Raw genomic sequence first — 22,763 nt, 5'->3', positions numbered from 1 at the left:
AAACTTCCTGAGAGATTAAGTGACCTATTTAGGAGTATTACTCCTAGGTAGAGTAATAAAGAAATTTTGGATGTTATAAATGAGAATCAGGTATGGAAATACAGTTCACTGATTAGATACTAAGGTAAGATTCCAATTCCCCCATCCTATCTAGACTATTTTTTGTTATTTCAAGAAATTCACTCATTCAGCACACTTAACTCCAGGAAACCACTCAGTAGAACAAATATAGGCATCTTATTTGTGTTATTTCTAAAGGTGTTGGAAATAGTCACAGAGGTCTGAAAGATAAGACAGGACAGGACAGAGAGAGGGCTCTTAAGGCCAGAGAAATTGTTCAAAACAACAGCAGACCTCCTCATGCTTAAATACCTACTTCAAGGTAGTAATCTAGGGTTTGCTTCACTTTCCCACACATCATTATTCAGTGCCAACAGAGATGTCTTGCAATCCCATTTCACCCGAAGTCAATACTCAGATGGATGGAGTACATTGTATTTACAGTCAGAAACACAGAATCACAGAATCATTAGGGTTAGAAGGGACATCTGGTGATCATCTAGTCCAAACCTCTGTGAAGGGAGGGTCACCTAGAGCAGGTTACACAGGAATGTGTCCAGGTGGGTTTTAAGAGTCTCCAGAGAGAGAGGCTCCATGAACTCCCTGGGCAGCCTGTTCCAGTGCTCTGCTACCCTCAATGTAAAGTTCTTCCTTATGTTAGGGTGAAAGTTCTTGTTTTTTTGTTTATGTCCATTGTTTCTCATCCTGCCACTGGGAAAAAAGGAAAAGAGTCTGGCACCATCCTTTTGGCACCCACCTTTGAGATACTTTCAAGTATTGACAACATGCCCTCTCAGTCTTCTCTAGATTAACCAGGCCCAGCTCCCTCAGCATTTCCTCATGGGAGAGATACTCCAAACCCCTAATCATCTTTGTGGCCTCCTCTGGATGCTCTCCAGTAGATCCTTGTGTCTCTTGTACTGAGGAGCCCAGAACTGGAAACTCCAGATGTGGCCTCACCAGGGCTGAGAAGAGGGGCAAGATCAACTCCCTTGACCTGCTGGCAATGCTCTTCCTAACGCACCCTAGAGTACCACTGACTCCTGGTCGCAAGGGCATGCTCCTGGCTCATGATCAACTTGTCATCCACCAAGACTCCCAGGTCCTTCTTGGCAGAAGTGAGAAGCAATCTACACAGCAGCCCTCACTGAAGGTCTGAACCACTGTCCAGCAGTATTTATCAGTGTCCCTGGCCATGCAGACAACCTAAACTGCTAACTGAAACTGATAGCTTAACTTGCCTTATGAATAAAGGTGTGTGAAATTAATGCCATAATCCTTTTCCTTTTTTCATGTTTCTGTTGACTGTCTTACCTCACAGAGTGATATGAGAAGAGATTCCCTAAAAGTTTTAGAGCTGTGTGGTGATGAGAAGAGCATAAATAAATTGTGTGGAGCAGTGCTCCTAAGTGAGAATGGGTGACAGATGCTGAATTGAAATTTCTTTCAAAAAAATAAATAAAAGAGGAACACTCAGATATACAGATTTATGAGGCTTAGTGTTGAGGATGACTGTCTAAACTAACAATAAAGAAAAAGGAAATTTTTTGTTCTGTTACCATTTGTCACTTTTAGATTTTCACCTGGTACTTGGCTCAGAGGATCACTTAATATAAATATATTAAACTATTCACATCGCTCAAAGAAACTGGGTACTTATATGAGAAAGGGATATTTGACTATAACATTTGGTTATAGTTAAATATAGTTGGCAAATAAAGGCACAGTTGTATTTGTAGTGCAAATATGTATTCTCTCTTGCTCTTTAAAAATTTGACCAACTCATTGAACGCATCTATTAAGTGAACCCCAAAGATTAACGACAACAGCACACGCTTTTATTTGAAATCACAATCTCCCTTCTCCTAAAGTTTTATGTGTAAAAAGAAGAAAAACAGTCTAACTTTCAATTAACATAACTACATTTATATTGTATGAGTGATAGTGGCAAAAAAGACAAATAACTGCTAATACTTAAGCAATAAATAAGTCATAGGTGTGAAATGACTTACAGATATCAAGGGAAAACTGGCTATAAAGAATAAAATACCTGTACAGATGTTGTGGATGACTACATCTGACAATTTTATTATCTGGTGAAGATGACATCTCCTCTGTGATCTTCAGTAGCAGAAGACACAAACAGTACAAGCTGAACTCAATATTTTGTAACAGTAAAAATTGTTAGTGAAAGCACAGCACATGCCTAGCATGAAATGCAGACTTGGCTAGCTACATAGAAACTTTGGTCCATTTTGCAAATGAGGATATGATGATTAGATTTTCATGGATTGTAGGTGGGTTCCATCTCCTGTAATATTGAATATTTGCAGTGCAAGTAGCTATATCTGGGTCTGTGGTCAATGATGTTATTAGTAATCCCAGGGACTACTGGGCCATTCCAAAGAGTGAATGCATAGGGTGTGCATGTCAAGTGTGTGTTGTACAGATTTGCTGCCAATGTGATGCCCTAATTGTTACATCGTAAAAATAGCCATTAGAATCTAGGTCACATTGTAATGAGTAAGACAGCTGGTGTACAGTGCTGTAAGTCATGGAATTAATTTTACATTTGTAATATTTATTCAAGGAATTTTCTTTTTTGCTTTCTTCAGTTTTTCTTCTCGTAGTTTTTCTATTCTGCTTCTTTCTTGCAGAAAAAGGATCCCACACATAATCACATACACACGTATTCGTGTATTTAATTGACTAATTCAGAGACAGATCATTTCTGTCTCTTAATGCAAAAAAATATTTTGATTCTCTATTATAAAAATATGCATTATTTAAAGAAATTCCTGTACAACTGAATGCTTGGAGCTTCACCAGGAACTACTCATCAGAACATTGTTTCAGTCTGAAAAGGAAATGGGTGGTATGGTTAGTAGCAGACACATAATTTGTGATGAAAAATAGTGGGAAAATAAAAATAATCCTTCTTAACTCTTTCAGTGGGAAATATTTCTCAGTGTTTCCATTAATTCTAATATCTCCTTCTACTTTCTCCCTCAGTCTCTCTTCTTGGTCAAGCACCTCTTTTATTACAGTGGAGATGGATAAACACTGAGATACAACAGCAGAGAAGGTGAATAATGGCTTGCCAGCATGCCGGTAGCCTTAGCATTTATTCATCAGCTGCTCCAAACAGACTTTTTAAAATGGGATGTAGAAAACAGGTGTTTGCTGAGGTGCAGGTATTCTCAGAACCTGCACATAAAATAAAAATGTTATCATAACTTGTGATTTTTTCTATGTGTAAGACTGAGTAATCATTGTGAAGTAACCACTTACAGAAATACTCTTCCTCTAGTATTTCTAGGACAGCTGGAATTTACCCAATAGACCCAAATTAAATCTTTTTAGTTGTTTGGGAGATAACTTTGGTTCAATTCTTTTTCTCCCTTGAGGGAGTTAACTTCTTTCATGCAGCCATACAAGTGAGTTAGATTTCATGAGTGGAAATTTTGGAAAATTAAGAGCAAAAGTAATGGGGCAGTGACAGGAAGTAATAAAATTTATGAGACTGAAGACATTGAAAGATCTTCTTAGGAGTACCTAATGAAGCAAAGATAGGACAGTCTACAAATCCCCTATACAAAACTCTGTAATGGAGAAGAAAAGAGAAGTTCTGCTAAACTTGAAATGGTTAACAAGGAAGGCGGACAGAAGGTAACTGGTAGAAATTCGTGTATGGATGGGAAGTCTAAAGGAAATATTTTTACTTTTTCTTTATGTCAACAAAACAAAAGTGTCAGGATTTTTATGATGTCAGTACTAAAAAAAGGATAACAAATACTAAACTCTATGAAAAAGTCAATGCAGTGTAATTATATTTTAGAATATTTAAAGACAAAGTCCTACATAAATTAATACTGTGGAGACCCATAGTAACAGTCTGAAAAGGCAAAGAAAGGCAAACATGAAAATGTGTTAATGAAAGAATAAAGAGTAAGACCCTAACTGTCTCAGCCAGTAGTCTATCTGCCTCTTTAAAAATTCTAAAAGTTCTAGAATGAATGAAAGCCAAGAATTAGCAATTGAGGTGGAAAAGGGAAAAAAAAAAAAAACCACAACCCCTAACTACCAAAGTGGACAACTGAATTTTTGCCTTTGCCAAAGGTGGAGAAAAATAAGAGAAACTCAGGAATGTTTCTTCCAAAAATACATTTTTTAAAAAATTTGGAGATAGAGGAATTTGTTTCTAAGGCTGCAAATATGGAGGCTTTTGTGTAAAAAAAAAAAGTAAAAAATGTATATTTACAAAGTGGTTTTTAGATTCACTTTTGAGATTAGGCAAAATAATCCAAAGGAATATCTCAGGAACTTCAGTGGATGCTCCAGCATTAGATGCAGAAAGATCTGTAAGAAATCATTCTTGTGCTGAATAATAGGCTCAGTAGATTTCATACTTATTTTCTCTTATTTCACACAGTTCTGGGTAGTGTTAAGGTGTGGGCCTAATTTTCTTTGAGATAAGGAAACCTGTTCCCTACCACGCAGGGATATTTCTCCCTGCAAAATGACAGTGGCATAGCCTCCAGCATTATATTTCTTTCCTTTCAGTGATACGGGCATTTGTAAACAGTGTAATGCTTAATTTCTGATTTAAGATACAAAAAGACAACCTTGACACTACTTATTTTTCCCTTTCAAACACTAAGTCTATCTGGAGAAAGATAAATATGAAGTCCGTTTTCTCAATAGAATTTATTATCATGTCTTCAATGCCTGTAGGTCTCAAGATGCCTAATATGTAACTAAAACTACAAATGATGACATGACTCATTGAATTTTAGAGCCCTTAATAAAAAAGTGGGGACAAAGCCCAATCACTACTATGAAAGTATATAAACTATTCAGTGAAGAAAATTCTTATCTTTTTATCATTAGCAGTGTGTCATTACCAAGACCTTTAAGGGTCTTAAAGATCATCTGCTTCAAACCTCCCTGCTATGGACAGGGACGCCTTCTACAAGACCAGGTTGCTCAAAGCCTTCATCCAACCAAGCCTTGAGCACTTCCAGGCATGGGTCACCCATAACTTCTCTGGGAAACCTGTTCTAGTACCTTACCACCATCCCAGTAAAGATTTTTTTCTTAACATCTAATCTGAACATACTCTCTTTCAGTTTGAAGCCATTTCCCCTTTTTCTATCACCACATGCTCTTGTAAATGGTTCTCTCCATCTTTCTTGTAGGTCCCCTTTAGGTTCTGGAAGGTGCTATAAGATCTCACTGGAGCCTCCTCTTCTCCTGTCTGAACAATCCCAAATGTCTCAGTCTGTAGGAGAGGTGCCTCAGCATCTTTATGGCCTCCTCTGAACTCACTCTAACATATCCATGCCTTTTTCATGTTGGGGGCGCCAGAGCTGGTTGCAGGACTCCAGGTGGGGTTTCACCAGAGCAGAGTAAAAGGGCAGAAACACCTCCCTCAATCTGCTGGCCACAGTGTTTTGGGTACAGCCCAGGACATGGTTGGTTTTTGGCACTGTAAATACACGTTGCTGGGTTATGTTGAGCTTCTTGTCAACCAACACCTACAAGTCCTTCTCCTCAGAGTCTTTCTCGATCCATTTTCCATCCAGCCTGTATTTATGCTTGGATTCCCCCAGCCCATGTACAGGACCTTATAATGCTATAAAGATAAATCCTTGTGTCATTTATAAATTTATGCATTTATAGTAGAGTTATTACAATGAAATGGGTTGCTTCATTGAGCTGGTTTTTGCTGAGACAGAATTAATTTTCTTCACAGTAGCCAGTATGGGGCTGTGTTCTGGATTTGTGCTGGAAATTGTTGAAAGAGGAGTGTTTTCATTACTGCTAAGCAGTGCTTACACAGCATCAAGGCCTTTTCTTCTTCTCACTCTACCAGTGAGGGGCCTGTGGGTGCACAGGGAGATGGGAGTGAATACAGCCAGGACAGCTGACTCCAAATGACCAGAGGGATATTTTGTACTGTAGGCATCATGCTCAGCTTATAAACCTGTGAGAAGGAGGAAGGGGGAAATGTTAAGAGTGATAGTGTTTTTCTTCCCAAGACACCACTATATGTGGCCTGGCTGAGAATCCACCTGCCCATGGGAAACACTGAATAAATTCCTTGTTTTGTTTTGCTGGCGTGAACAGCTTTTGCTTTACCTGTTAAACTAAATTTATGTCAACCCACAACTTTTCTCACTTTTAGTCTTCTGATTCTCTCCCTCACACCACCAGGGGTGAGCAAGTGAGCAGTTGTGTGGGGCTCATCTGACAGCTGAGGTTAGGTTAAACCACAAGGTTCACCGTTGAGAATTCTTCAGCATATATTTTTCACTCCAGTTTATTGGTTATAAAATGTCTCTCTTTAACAGTTTGTCACTATAACTGTGTCAAATTCAACTTTTGATAGCTATATTCTCTTTACAGATATTACTATTATGTTTAATTTAGTAAAAGAATAATTTTTCTATTATCCTCTGTTACTTCAAGTCACACCTTCTATTGTTAATCAGCTGATACATTCCACTAGAAAACTGTGAAAAACTACACAGAGGAACTTCTCTGGAGCTTGACATTGCTTTTTCATGAAAATATGGTGTTTATGGTATATGTTTAATAATTTCATAGTACTGTACAAACATTTAATTAACTTCAGAGTGTTACTTCACTAGTAAATGCATACTATTATTATTCTATATAATAGTCATTGAGGTCAGAAAGCTGCATAATGATGATGACAGTTTCCCACTCCCACAACTTATTTTCATGCTTGAAGATTAATCTTGAATAATTACCTTCTAAACCTGAAAGTGGACATTTCTTAAAAAGAACATATGCAAATAGAACAAGATCTGAGTCCATTATAATTTAAATTATAAAATATTAGCTTTAAAATATACTAATGCACAAAAACAATCAGCCATCAGCATCAACTGTATGATAGCTGTACATAACTATTTCTCTGCATCAGGTGATTGAGCTATGTTGTGTTTTCTGGCATGTTTTGTTTTACATACAAATGTTAAAATAACTTCTATTTAAAATTGGAAGGGAAAGAACTCCCAAAGGAGTAGGTATTACTGTGCTGCTTATTTGTTTTCCTTTCTAGGAGAACATGACTACTTCAAGATTCAAGAAGAATCTGGGTTTTTTCTATGGAACTTAGTTCAGGATTTTTGATCCTTAGGCTTAGATTTATTACCCATTTATGCACATGATACTTTTACTAAAAAAATATAACAAGTGTTTTATAGCTTCCTAGTGCCTTTCCTCCCTTTCAAATGTCTGAGAGTTGTGCTTCAACATCTCAGGGAATCAAGCCCAGAGATTTTAGGGGATAGAAAGGAGGCTGCATCCTTCTGCTCTTACTTCAATACATTTTATTACAGGGAAAGTGCCAAGCTCTCACAAAAATAGATATATTTTGCTGATTGAGGTATTTTTTGCTCCTATTTTTCTTCCTTTTTATTCTTCCTTGACCCTGCCCCTCCCCCCTTTTGATTTTAAATATACAATCAGCCCTTGCTAGTTTAGTGACCTGTGCAGAGCAGGTTACGGCTAACAGTAAAGTAACAACGTACCATTCTGAGATTAATGTTGTTATTCTTGTGATATAGGGACATCAAAAGCTGTATAAAAACACTGTGAGTGACAGGTGGCATTTGCTTTGTTACTGTGCTTTTGCACATGTCTGTGACATCTCTTCATAGACACAGTGGGGCTTTGATTCCTTCGTGTTTTGTATTCATGCAATTTCCACAGTGCTGCTATGGATCTACAGTATGCTAGGAATTGCAGAAATTCAAAGCATGCATGTAAAGGGATAAATGATAAATTGTTGATGGGGAAAAATGGCTGTGGTCAAGCATGGGAAATAATCCATGACAGATTTGTATTCCAGAAAGTGTATAAACTCCCATGGGGAACATAAATGATCACTATTGTTTGTCCTACAATTTTCAACCATTCCAGAGAGGTTTCCTACTAATACTAATCTTAAAAATAGTTGGTCATTAACAAAGGCCACAAATGCACCCTCTCATAGCTGGGTGGTATATTTTAATCCTGTAAGTGTCATTGTGCCACTCTCTGTTCAACATTGGTTTCCCAGTTTAGTATTCAGAGAGCTAATTCATTTTGTTGCTGGCAGCAGTGCATTAATGATCAAGCTACGACAATGAACACTGTCTGCATAACAAATGTGTCTTTCTCAAGCTGCAGTAAATACAAAGTGATTAACATGAAATAACTGCTCCAGCAAACTGCTTCTCTGCTTTTAAATAGATACTAGTGTTTTTATTTAACCCTGCATTTGTCAGATATGTCTTGAATGGGCTTGTTTTCATTTATTTTTTGGAGGAGGTGCAATTGCTGCCTTGGAGCTTTATTTTATAGAGTGCATTCTCTTGGAGATATGCTGTTAGCATACTGGATGCAAATGATTATTAATACTCTGTTCTCTGCTTCTGACATTTACTAAGGTAGAAGCATCAAATAGAACTAAATAACATCATGCTCCTTCCAGCTAGCTTAATCCTGCCATCCTATTGGAGATAATGAAAATAAGGTCTGAGCAGGTTAATGTTGCAGTTGTTAATAACCTTTAAATCTAATAGAACACAAGGTGGAGTCGGTTTGCATCCCAAGTCAGACAGGAAAGTACAAAGAGAGAAGGTGGTGAACAAGAATAATCAAACTGAAGTTGCTCTCCCCTCACAGCTCCACCCTCGTCTTTCATTAATCCAGGCATAATGAAAGATCTGAGCAATGTCACTGTATTGTGAAAAGATGGGATTATTCTATTCTTAGAAGAAGTAAGACAGAGACAGAAACAGAGACAGAGACAGGGACAGAGACGGAGACAGCTGATTTGACAGTCAATGTCCCTTATCCTTGTTGCCACTCAATCCCTGTTGGGGGAGCCCCTACCTGAAATGTTACAGCGAAAACAGAAAAACATAGCACCCTCCGTGAAACTCTTTGAAATGGTTCTCTTGTCATCCAGACAATCCTCTAAAGCCATGCTGTTCACATTCCTGCTGTCATTTCACTTCATCTCATGATAATGTGCCAGTAGCGTAGGCTTTCTACTCCACAACAGTCTTTTAGAGACAGTTTTATTAGAAGATGTTGTATAAGAGAGCTCAAGTATTCCTTTTATTTTTTTTCTTGCTAAGGCATTGCTATAAGGACTAGAAATTTTTTTCATTTACATCGTATATGTGTGGCATTTTTGCTATCAGTTTATAGAAATTGAATGGTTGCAATCTGGAAATACATGTTTTTACTGTTCTATGAAGGCCATTAAAAGGTTTGTCTCAGTGAAAAATAAACAGCACGATGGAAATGTGATGCATATTCAAGAATAATACAAAAGGAAAATCAGAAGAGAAAATTTTGCTTTCTTCAGGGAAATTGCAAAACCTATTAGCAATACGTTGGGGCTTTTTAAAGACATATGATCAACTCACCAGAAGTATTGAGTGAAACTTAGATGGCAGGGGGGAAACAAAGAAGTATCTTCAGGATCTGTTTAAAAATTTGAAAAATGTTCTTTTTTCATTCATTAAGCACAAGTCAGGTTCATGGAAGCCTTAAATCAAAGGAAAAAAATACCTTCTATTCCTAAGGATCCAAATTGTGCATGTGTTATTAAAAAGGAAAAAAGATTTGGGAAAAAACTTTGCTTGGAGCAGGATGCATATGGACTTGTGACTATAGTATAACCTACCAAAACCCATGAGTAGTGGAGAATGGAATGGCTGGTAAATAGGCAAAACAAATTTCCTGAAATATTCCCTTGACAATCAGAGACTCAAATGTAATCACATTTGAATAGGATGAGATCAACAGAGAAGTGCTGGTTCAGAGAGAGGCATAAAGATCCCTATAATTACAGCTCTTATCTACCATTTCGATAAGCTAGGATAGTTTGAAAATAGCATCCAGGTAAGGTGAGGTGTACCTGCTGTGCTCAACAGAGGAAGGTCTGGAATATCTACAACCAAAGGACCTGCTGGCATTAAAGTAGTCACAAAAGAAGTAACATCTTCAATCTCCTGTTTTTGTGGTATGTTATGTGTGCAATGAACTGGCATAAGCACTTACTCCCTGCTACTTTACTCCCTGCTACTTTACTCCCTGCTTTTTCTGCTTCACACACTAAAGCTGGTGGTGTGCGGCAAGAGACTCTCTGACATAGCAAAGCTAGGTTCAGGAAGACTGAGAACACACAGCCATCTGGACCACAGGCCCTGCTAATATTTATCCCTGCTCTTTTAAAATTATGACTACTGAAATTTTAGTTGGTTAAATCAGATTAATATTAGGGCCATTCAGCTTTTTTTTCTTTTCGCTTTTCTTAAATTAGGAGTTATATGCCAAGCTTTAAATGACAGCCCACTAATGAAAAAATATACCTTTTTATGAAAATGATGGAAAATAGCACCATGTCAAGAAAGCAAAGAAAAAACACAGGCTCAAACTCAAAGCTCTCATCGGTAAAACCAGTTTAAAATTATTTCTATATTAAACAAAATAAATGAATCCCAACAGACTGAATTATTGAAGGAATCAAAAATTTAAAAGTATGAAAGAAGTTCTGATTGCCATGCACTGACGGTAAGACGAAGGTATCAAGTCAACATCAGTTTTCAAAGAAGGTTGTTCAACTAGCAATAAACTGCTGTGGGCCAACAGTTACTGTTTCTGCAGGGGTTTATTGCCAGAGGCGTAGAAATTCTGATGAAATCAAGGCACAGTTTTTGAACACCATGGATGAAGCCATACGGAAAAAAAAATCTCAATTATTTTACAAAGTCCAGTTAAATTTTACATGAATAAGGTAACTGTTATTCTTTGCCTAAACTAAGGATACTTGGCAAGCAACATACCCCTGCACCCGGTGCATTCTTACAAGGTATCCTGCAGCATTTATGGTAAGATCATTAAAGAAAATATGATGGTAGTGATTGGATTTTTTAAAGAAAACTTCCAAGTATCCATTTTGAATCTTCCTTTCTCTGCTCTGACTTTTGACTGGAGCAATATTAGGTCATAAAAGATTTTATTGACACATGCTTTGTGGCTACTCAAGCAGGAAAAACATCTGTGTACTGGGGCTGAGATAAAGACTTTTAACCATAATTAATTTTACTTCTAGATCTTTTCTAACTTGCTTAATTCATACAGTTTTTGGTTGGGTTTTTTTTCATTTTTCCTTCTTTTTCACTTGTTCACAGAAGAGTCAATGCAAAGAGAAAACACCAAACAGGTCAAATTGAATAAATAGTTTTGGCCTTGTGTTGGTGCTGTTAGCATACTCTCTCAAACCGCTTAATCTTATACTGTTTGATGTGAACATCTTTCTCATCCAGGTTCTACCTTTTGCAAAAAGTTTCCAACATTTACATTGCTGACTTTTTTTTCCCCAATTTTGATTAAAAACCCCCATGTTATGTAGCTTTTCTTTTCACCTTTATTGTCAGCTAAGCTATATTTTGCATTATTTACCAATAGAAAAAAGTTTAAAGTCAAAACTCAAACTGTTTGCTATAAAATTGCATTGTGTCCTATTACAATTTATGTTGACTGGATGCCAAATTGTGCTCTGTTTATACAGTCTCCACTGGAGTTCTGTGGTCTGTGGTAAGCTACATAATATTTGGGGATAGCAGAGTTTTGAACAGCTTTTGGCAAATACTCTGAAACATAAATAAGAACCATCAAGGAAGAAAAGAGTACTAGGACACCACATAAAGGTTGCATTAGTAGAGTCATGATAAATTGAAAGTTTACTGCTTGGTCTTTTATTCATGTGCAATCACTGGGGAGCATCGGGCTGCTGAAGTAAACATCATGGATGGAAGAAACACACAGAGCACATTGTTCTGCTACAAGCAGGAGATGATTTGGGAATTTATCAGGATATTCTTAGTGATTTTTCTTCTCTAGTGCCAGGCAACAATTTCTGCCCAAATACGGTTGCAGATTCTTATTATCTTGCTTATATTTCTTCTGAGTTGCGATGGTAAAACAGGGAAATCCAGAACAATACTATGTCTTTACTAGTATGAAATTTTAGTATTAAGAATAGTTGTCATATGATATGATGCATCACACCAGAAATACTGATTGATAAGGAAAATCTTGTGCCAAAATTTATTTTAAGCTATTAGTTCATGGAAATATTAAAAGGCAGAAGCTCTTTTGTAAAAATGTATGATGGTGATTATGTTTTAAATGTCCATACTTTGCCATATTCTTCTTATAAGAAGAGGTAAATATTTGCTTCAGTAAGCAAAGACACTTTTTTTTTAAATTCGTGTCAGAAAACTGTTTACAATAAGTCTATAAAGAAGAGTTTTGAGCAGCAAAAATGTGATGAAGTTACTGTATTTTTTTTCAGTTTTCTGTTAGATAAAATACACATGTGGATCATATTACCAATGATAAAAATAAGAAAGAATGAAAATTTAAAAAAAAAAATAAACACTCAGCTCTCACCAGTAAAACTTCCACTGGTTATGGGTTTGGGTCTTTTTTGTTTTACTTTGTTGGATTCTTACTGTTCCTACTTACTTGTAGGGTGAAGGGAGATGAGGCTCCTGACAACCTGTTTTGATGCCTCTTGATACTGAAGTGATGAAGAGCTGTTGGATTCCCACTGGTTACCCCTGTGGATTAATGAAGGGTGAGACGGAAATTGCAGAGCTGCCATGCAGAATGACCTTACCTGATGAGACTGTTCTGCCTTCACTGCAGTAGGTGAGAAGGGCAGGCTGTATGCAGCAGGCTGGTTTTTCTGTACCTTAATGAGAAAAATTGACCTGTTTATCCACCAGCTGTCTTCTTTGTTTTTGATTTAAGTCACTTTTGGAAAACATTTTCTGATCTTAAATGTTGTATTAAAGCTGAATCCTGCAAAGAATGGCTTATTGTAAGCAAAATCTGGTGGATTGCTACAAACTATGGGAAAACACCTGCCAATAAATGGATTTATAACGCAATGATATTCACAGACCTCTTCAAGACACATAGTATTACTGACTTAATTTATATGGTATCAGTGAACAAGAGATCTTTTTTCCCACCTACTAAACTGCTTTTATTGTCTTATTATAAGCATTTTGTATAGCCTAGCTTTGCTTTTTATTTTTCTATTGTATATTTCAAAGATACTTGGGTGAAAAAATAAAAGATGAAAGCCTCCAAATTACAAGTGTGGGGGGGGGAGGGTTTAATGTAGGAGATAAACATTTTGATAACATGACTATGCTTGGCTTTCATCTCATACTAAAAGATAAGTATTTTCTAGTACATGTAATAGAAAGACAACCTTTGTCTATCAGATTGTACATGAAAAAGAGCATTCTTAAGGTTACTGTATCAAACATTGAAGAGGTAGGAAATGCAAAAGTAAAGGTGTAATGAACAAGTCATTTAGAATCAAGGTAAACTGAACGATTACCCATTTCAGTGCTCTTTTTCTGGTTTTCACAGTTCTTGAATCTAGTACCTTTTTGCAGTTCAAATTTCTCCCCAGACACTCATCTCAGCATCTGATTCCTCATTCAGCCATTAGACTCCTGCTGCTCCTTGATTTTCCTTACTTGTTTCCAAATCACAGAAACATAGCAGTCCTTCTCTTCACCAGTTCTGTATCAAGCTCAGACTTTCACTCTCCCCATCATCCAGGTTGTCAATAAACAGATAAAAAATCACTACCAACAGTATTCATCCCTGAGGGATATCAGTGTTAACCATCCACCACTGGGACTTTGCACTGCTCATCACAACATTTTGCCCCTGATGATCCAGCTGGCTTTCAGTTCACCTTTTAGCTAACTTATCCAGTTCATATGTCGACAGTTTGTCTGCTAAAATACTAAGGGAGACCACATAGAAGGCTTTACTAAACCCCAGGTAAACAACACACACAGCTCTCTGTTGGCCCTCAGTGCGTCATCTAGCAGAAAAAGTAGTAAGTTTTGTCAGGCACTATTTCCTTTACATAAAACTATGCTGGCTGATTCCAGTCACCTCCGTGCCTTCTCCAAGGCTGGCAACCACTTCCAGCATTAATTGCTCCATCATCTTCCCATGTATTTAAGTGAGGCTGAGCAGTCTGTCTCCCTAGATGCCCCCTTCTGCCCTTCTTTGAAGATCAGTGGGAGCTTTTCCTTTCTCTCATTTTCAGGAATCTCCCCCAGTCACCATGATCTTTCAGATCATAAATAGTGGCTTCACAGTGACATTGGCCACATCCCTCAGCGCCCTCGGATGCACTGATTTGATCCCATAGACTTGAGTAGGCCCAAAAATGTACACTGTTCCCTCACTCCATCTTACTCCATCATTGCTCTGCATAGTGCTTGTTCCCACGCACTGCCACCAGACCTGTGAGCAAGCTTTCACCTTACCAATGAAAAGTAAGGCAAAGCAGGCCGTGAGAATCTCTGTCTCAGCCTTTTTTTGGCTGCCCATTTTTCAAAAGAATCCTTCCTTTTTTCCCAACACATCTCTTACTGTTTTTGACTACATCTGAGCTTTGGCTTCCTTAACTCCTGTGTTTTTGTAGAGATCATTTAACATTGCAAGGTAACTTTCAGCAGCATATCATACTTTTTCTGGCACCCTACACTGTCAGACAAAAGTCATTTTATTAAAGCCTTAATCTGCAGATGGCTGATACAGCCCTCAACATCCACAGACAAACTATCTTTTACAGTATACACTATACGGAGTTATTTGCTGTAGGCCATTTCCACAGCAACCTTAACCTCTCTCCTACTCCAAACACAAAACTTTCAGCTTGTAAAAATTATCTTAGATCTTAAAGTTTTTTTCTAATGCAATGTTTTAAGCAGCTATATTTCAGTCCACAGGTTGCTTACTAATTGTGTGCTGAGGGTATTGGTTTTAGCAGTATCTTATAATTCACTGATCTTCATGTAGCAGCACATAATTCCCATCTACTATGATGTTTCAGACATCCTAGTGCTTGGCAGAAATCAGTCTTGACAGCTCCCTCAGACTCTGGGACTTTGTGTAGCATCAGCATTCACAGGGCAGTTAAGTTCAGTTAGCAGGCAGTGATATATGTCAGTATTGCCATACTTGCACCACATGATTAGTAAGGACAGTCCAAGTCTCTCAGACTAATTCACTTACCACTTTGTCATATCTACAGTATGCTTTTGCCATATACATAGCTGTTGCTTAAAACTGTTGTGAATCAGTAAGCACTCCCTTCCTCAAGCATTTCTGGAGTGGGGTCCACAAGACAACAGTGAGTTTCCAATAAAAACCTGAAAACAGCACTGCAATATTTATTTGTTTAGTCTCTAGGTTTAGCAAAACTCCATTAGACAAGAGCAAGGTGGGTAGTCAAAGACAGTTTTTCATGGAAACACTACAAAGTGTTTGCATATGACATAATAAAGTTTGAACAGATAATGATTGATGGGATCAATATCTGTATCTAATCTATGTGGTATTAAATATAATGATCCCATACAGATTCTATTATTTTATATATAGATATATAATTATATATTATCTATAATATATGTTTCATATATATTATATAGTTTTGGTGTAGGTGTCCAGAAGTTGGTGGCAGGGTGGCGTCTGGGAGTAAGAGGCCAGGAGTTACCCTGAGCAGGACACAGCAGATTCCAGCTGGCTCCAACAGACCTCAGATGGTGGTGCCTCTGTAAAAATATACCTAAGAAATAGCAGAACACCACACAGTAGAAAAAAGTGAGGGAAAAATGTGTGAAACAGCCCTGCAAATACCAGGAGAAAGAAAAAAGGGATTTAGTGTTCCAGTAGCTAGGGTAGAGAAAGGGCTGCACTGGAGCAGATACCCGTGCTGCAGTCCATGAAGAATTCCATGCTGGCACAGGTGAATGTGCCCTGAAGAAGCTGCAATCCATGGGAAAGGCTGTAGACATTAGAATCAAGTTCCTGAGGTTCAGCAGTCAGCACTATCTACATAGTCCTAACTGCATCTTATCAAACCCTGAGGCTGCTGGCTTCTCAGGAAGAATGCCTCGACATTTGGGTGGTGAGAGCAATACACATGGCCGTGCTGCTGAGCCTCAGTAAACACAGTAGGCCTCTATAGATGATATATACATGTCATATACAACTTGATCTATGTAGCTTATAGGCATGACGCACTCTTACCCAAACCCTTCTTTTTTGTCACCTTTTCTCTTCTTTTGACAAAAGGCCACAACCATTCTTTCCAAACTCTGTCATGCTCTGACTCATTCAGAGGCATATGCCAATGGATCTGGTCCATTAGAGAACAGGCCTTTGTCATCCTGAAAATCAGTGACATTGCCTCCAGACACCTGGGGCAACCTTAGAGTATCTATGAAGAATTTAACATAATTTTTAGAGAAAGGTAAATTCTGCATGCCAAAGGAGGGGCAGAAATTTGCAGTAGCTTGGAGATATGTCCCAGTGCTTGCCCTAACTTCTTGGCTAGGAAGGTGCTTCTGACTATGCCAAGACATAGAGTTATGACTGCAAATCTCTTCTAGGACAGAAACTCCTGCTGCACTGTTAATTCTGAGGGAGACCTGTAGGGATACATTACTTTCTTGGCAGCACTAAAGAGGCAATCTGGACATGTTCTGTGAGAGATAGAAAGATAGATAAGACTGGAAAATGGAATAGTTACTGCCTTACATTTTCAATAACATCTGGCTTGAACCAAAAGCTCACAAGACTCAAGTTCATTGAGCTGCAGTCTGACCAAATGGAACCATTGCTGGCACTTAAGAAAGAGCTCAGCGTCACCAATCACATCACAGCATCTTTCTCTTGCATAAACATGTTAGCAGGAAGTGTGGAGTTAAGCTTGAACATATTGTGAGGTTTTGACACAATTGTCCTGCTCTATCCCTTTGGCTGCTGTGCATTTTCATCTTCTTCTGTCATTTTTTCTGTCATGTGGGTGGTGGAATACCCAGCATTGTCTAATTGATGTCGTAGGAAATCTAAGAACTTGTGTTCTAAAGAAGGCTTACAAACAATCCTGAGATTTCAGGTTAGAAACTGTTGGCAGTACATGGAGACAGGCACAGTGGTAGATTGTTATCTGGAGGAGTCCTGCTCATTGACTCCTTGCCAGACATGAGAGACTGCAGCCTGTCTTCTCATTCTCCTCTTCTGTCCTCCTCTTTGCATCCACTCCAGGCTAAATAGAGCTTAAGAAGTGGGCATGTGGCTGTGATCTTAGTTACATTATTTTTAAGAGCTTCATACACAACCTTTCCCTACTTATTCCCATTTTACATAGATGAAATCCCTGATTTCTTCTGTTCTTCTGAGGAACTGCACACATTTTTCTGTTTGTACTATAGCTTGTTAACAAGTAGGAATTTTTGTCTTTAACATATGCTATAATAAATTGCTGTTTTTTTCCTCATCTTATGGATGTGTAACCTAGAAACATGTGGCTCTTTTTTGCAGAAATTAATGTAACGATAATGACATCCACTTTTCTTACTATCAGTCGGTCATTAGGTAGAGGTCCTTATTGAAATCAATAGGAGTTCTACATAAAAGAAGATGTTTTACCATCCCTTTATTATCAAAGTAGAGAAGACATTTTTTCCTTTGTTTTCTCATTAATATAAATTACAATTTCATACGACTTTTTTGCAAGACTGGTATTAGTGTTATAGAATTCCATATGAAAATCTTTTTGCAATCTAAAATAATTTATTTAAGTTTAATCTTTCATCTCACATTTGTAAGGTATTGAAAAGTGGTCAAACGGAGGGCAGTAATTTATTTACTTACCATAGCTTAGAAGAGAGAGTATCAAAGTATCAACTACTACAATAAAAAGTACCAGATTCCACAGCTAATTTAATACTGTCCTGTGGCTTCATTAAGAAGAAGGTATGCATACAAAAATATTGTGCTTTTCCAGCTGACTTTATATGCCAAATTTGTAGTGCTGCTAATGATGTAAATAAAAGGAAAAGAAATCCCTGCAGGATCCTAGTTTGTTTGCTCATATGAGAGGTCTTATTAAAAGAATGACTATTGTGTACAGGTATTCCACACCATTTTGAAAACTAACGTTAAAATAAGGAGTGTAGTTGGGAACACACAAAATTTTCTAGCTTTATCCTACAACCAGAATTATGTTGCTATGAAATGAAAGTAAAACATCCAATTATTAAATCAAAAAATAACATTCCTGGCTTTCCATAGCAGATTTTCATTTAATAATTAAAAATTTGTTTCAAGCAAACAATGCAAACATTTATTTTAAATATTTGAGTGGCAATAATGCTGTGGCATTATTTTGCATGCCATTTCATTTTATTATCTTCATTATGTGTTTCATGCTAGTTACATGTCATCTAAAAGCTTAATAAAACACATTTTTAGATCTTAAAATTAAGAGGAATATAGTAACAGCTTAATGTTTTTGATAGATATTTATCAGCATAAGAGGGAATTCTTACTTTCCCAGATTGCTTTGTTCGAGAAACTGTGTAAGGATTAGAAAGTGATTATAATACAGTAGTCACTGATCATATTAACACATTAAATTCATTTTCAGAAAGTCAGGAAGGAAAAGAGAGTTACTATTTTGCTTTTAGAAAAATACTATACATACATAACCATACATAACCTCCATACAAAACAGAATGATTCAGAAAATTGTAAAATGTCAAGGAAGTTGGGTGGGGTGGGGCAACCCATGCAAATAATTATTCCGAAGAAGCACTATAACTTCAACAGACCCCCGTCCTTCCTAAAAGTTATTGTCCTTCCTAAATTAATTGCCTCTAGCAGCACACTGTAGGAGTCTGGACACTCCTGGAAAAGCAGGACTGATGAATCTCGAATTAAAAATACAGATCTTCTCTTAAAAAAGTACTAAATGCATCTGTGCTGGGAGAGAGGGAATAAAATTGAGAGGATCAATGAAGCTTTAATTTGTCTTTACTATTAGCCTATGGTGAATATGTTGCCATGGCCCATCATGGGGTCATTCAGCCCTAACTCACCAGTACTGAACGGGTTTGCTTCATCCTCTGAAAGAAACTTTAATCCAGAGGACAATGTTCTATGCGGACCAGTTGCATCGTCATTGTTGGGAAAGGAGACTTTAGACCAAGAAGTAAAAATCACTCTTTCCCTTATACTATTGCCTTGGGAGGCTGACAGCTCTTGCGCTGGCAGATTTTCCGGCCTGATGCTGCGCCTAGCCCATAGAATGTCCCAACCTTCATACCCATAAATTATGTAGTGTTGACCAGATTAATTGCAAGATATACAAAGATAGATGTGGTTTATCTATTTATTCTACTTCTGGTCATGACCCCTTGATTTTTCTTTTGATTTCTTAGAAGGCATTGGTTTACTTCAAGAGTTTCAGCTTTTCAAATGAAACTGCAGTGGTGGTTTGGAGTAGCATAGGCTAAGCCCCAAGGGAACCTCTCAGGAAAAAACTTCATTCACTGCAACACTTATAATTAGTATTTTATGTAAAAATGGGAGTGTATATTTTTCTGTTACATCCTTCTTTTTCTAATATGTCTTTAATTAAGCATCTCACAATGGAAAGGATTGCTTGGTCATATAGCTGTGAATTAATTGCATATTGTTACTCTGGCATTAAAATGAAATTGCAAAGTTCTGTCTGTGTTTGTCAAATAAAAAAAAAAAAAAAAAGCTTTTCCAGCTAGACGTTGTCTAGTCCAGGCAATTTGTAACTGAGTTTTTAGCCTGCCCTTCATTCAGGGTGTTTGCTCTCATCACTGCTGCATGGGTGAGGTAACGTGCTTGAAATTCTGACTTCTGGCTAGGATCTTGAGGAAGCTTAGAAAATTATCTGCAAAAAAACCCTAGTGTCTCCAGTTTAGTCCAAATTTAAAATTTTTCAGAAATTTTAAGTAGCCAGGAAGATAGATCATACTGGCATTCTCATGCAAATTGCTTGTAATAGCAACAAAGCTAAACACTGAGTATTGTGGGAATGCTCTGCAGACTCTTACTTTCCATTGCTGCATGTAAAAAACGAGCTATCTGACCCATTGAAGAATGTTAAATGTACATTAGACTCTGCAAGCTATTTCTTACTTCTCTGCAGAGCTGCAAAATACTGTATGTGTGTTTAGTTATGTTCGCTTGCATGTGTACTGTGTATATCAGTTAATATGTGACAATCTTTTAGCTGAAATGCATATGATGAGAGAAAGTAGGTGAATGGAGGAAAAAATTCAGTTTTCTGCTAATGACTTATGAGTGCATTAACTTTCCAAAGGGACACAGAGACTTGTATCTGTACTACAGAAATTTTTTTTTGAATTTTGGATTTTTGAGACATGTTCTTCTTTATATAAAGATTCTTTCTTTTTCTTTGCTACTAAACTATTGATGAGCAGGCTGTTTTCTAAATAAATTCATAATTAATAGAAGACAGAGCTGGAGGAAATAATTACAAGAACATGACTAGAAGCCGACTTTTGTCTCAGTCTTCAACTACAATAATTCCTTTATTGTAAACCAGAGGCTTTGAAAAGGATTTTCCTAAGTGAATTATGGAGAAGAAAAGAGTAAGGTCTTTAAAAGTGAGAAGGAATATGGAGAGTTTCTGGTAACATTTGTTTTTTGGATGAATCAGTCTAGTTATGATTGGGTTTAGAGCTAAGAAAGGCTGAAGGATGGTTTTCAAGAAACACATAATAAACCACTAAACCAGATATAGTATTTGAGAAGCAAGGAATTGCAATACAAACTACAATACTTTTAAATCTTCTGATAGTATCCATAAAACTGTAAAATCCTCTAACAGTCAAGAATTTAAGCCTCAGGCAGTGTATGAACAGTAAACATTTAACAAAAACAACTCCCATCTCATTTTTCCTCCTCTTACTTCATGCAGTTTAATTTGTTTTATTGTTTCATATTTCAGTTGATCGCACACTACCTTTTCCCTCCCCACAATACTAGTCAAGAAAGTGTATGGTAATTAGATAGCATGCCTCTGGCACAAGTTGTTCACTGCAGTGGAGTCAGAAGGAATTTCTTCCAGTGCAGAGTTTCATTCTGGGATAATTTAATTTCAAACTCCTTTGTATTTTGTGTGGTGAAAAAACAAACTAAAAACTCATCAAAGGAATAAACATGAGGGAGGGGAAAAGAAGGAATTGAAGGTGTTTTTTCCTTAAAGCAATGAAAACTAGGCATGCCTGAAGGCACAGATGACCAAATGAGGCCATGCCACTGCTTCTGGATTTAGAGTGAACCCTCCAATTTTATTTTCACTGCATATAGATTTTTTTTAATGCCCACTTACATTCTTTCCAATTCCAGCACTTCTCCCAGCTGAATACATCTTTTCCCAAGCAAACTCCCATAACTAATCTTCAGAGATTTTTCCCACTAGAGTGAGCATCCTGGTTTTCCTCTGCATATCTTTTAAACTAGGCAGCAGACATCTCAGGAACCTCTGTGATACAATGCTATCTGTTCAGGACAGAAGTCTTAACAAAACTTATCTTAAAGACAGATTCTCCTGGAAGATTTCTAAATATGTCCATATAGAAAAAGGCAGCAGGAATAACATAGATGGGAGGGTAAATCCCATCTCTGTGGCTGTTCAAGACAGTGCCCTTTCAAAAAGAAAATGAAGTTCCATTCTACCTCCCTCAGGCTCTAAAAGTTAGTACAGCAAAATCTTCATTCACAAACTGTAGCTGGCCTCCAAGCAGGTTCAGAAGGTATTTTTAGTGCTTGAGTTTCTGATTTCTCAGGGTCTTTTTTGGAGCACGTGTTCAAGAAAACCTATGAAAAACTGATAACCTTCATCTTTTCAGACATGCCTATGGTACATAAATAAACAGTTGCTTTAGTGTGCAAATTTACCTAAACTAAGCCGACCACAGGACAAAATGTGCTTGGGGGATATATTTTGCATTAATTCATTTTTAGAAATGTCAACAAAGTCTTGAATTCCTCAGAATTTCCGGGTGAATCTGGCAATACAGTTATTTTATAATTTTGCAGGTATCTACATAGATCAAGAGAGATGAGGCAGGCAGCAGACACCCCTCTTAATAGCATTACTCTGCCAGGACTTCCCTGAGGGAGCCAGCAAAATCTTCTAACTGGCCCAGCACCTGACTTTCAGTAATGATTACACAGTGGCAAAAGAGATATCCTTAGCATGCAGATAGCGCCAAATCTGCTCCTGGTTTGGCTGCATCCCTGGAAAAGGGATGCATCCCAGGAACCATAAAGAGGATGATAGCAATATTTTTAGTCATCCTGAATGGTAGATATTGTATGTAAGCTAGGCTGCATGTTGCTGGGCAGGACTGTGACAGAGGTGGGAGAACTGAGTTGGCACATGGCAGACTCTGGCTAGGAATGAGTGTATTGACCTACAAGTGTTGTAAGTTACCCACAGCATGTGCAAGACATATCTGGATTAGCTTACTTATGTATACTCATAAATTAACTAAAATTTGGCTTGGATGTGAGACAGCTCTATGTGGGTTTCATCAATCTACTCCTAGATATTTGTCTTGCTCCAAGACCATGCAACTGTTTAGAAGTGACCTTTGGAAGTCAGTTAGTCAAGGCACAATTAAATTCAAAGTTAAATCAGATTGCTTAATCAATCAAGTTTTGAATATCTCTGAAGACAGATTCCACAACCTTCTGGGGCAATCTGT

The 22,763-nt window shown here is 37.4% G+C and overlaps 1 long non-coding RNA gene across 1 annotated transcript; it reads right to left on the bottom strand.

The window, feature by feature from the left end:
* Positions 1–621: 621 nt before the first annotated feature.
* LOC116436829 lies at positions 622–22,221 on the bottom strand. Its single transcript, XR_004237083.1, has 3 exons — positions 22,211–22,221; positions 11,118–11,120; positions 622–731 (listed from the first exon to the last, which is right to left on the bottom strand). It is a non-coding gene; the product is annotated as an uncharacterized LOC116436829 (long non-coding RNA).
* Between the last annotated feature and the right edge of the window lie 542 nt (positions 22,222–22,763).

The sequence above is a fragment of the Corvus moneduloides genome, chromosome 2 (genome assembly GCF_009650955.1).
Source record: "Corvus moneduloides isolate bCorMon1 chromosome 2, bCorMon1.pri, whole genome shotgun sequence".
In the NCBI taxonomy this organism is placed as follows: Eukaryota; Metazoa; Chordata; class Aves; order Passeriformes; family Corvidae; genus Corvus; species Corvus moneduloides.
This window is presented reverse-complemented; position numbering and strand designations above follow the sequence as displayed.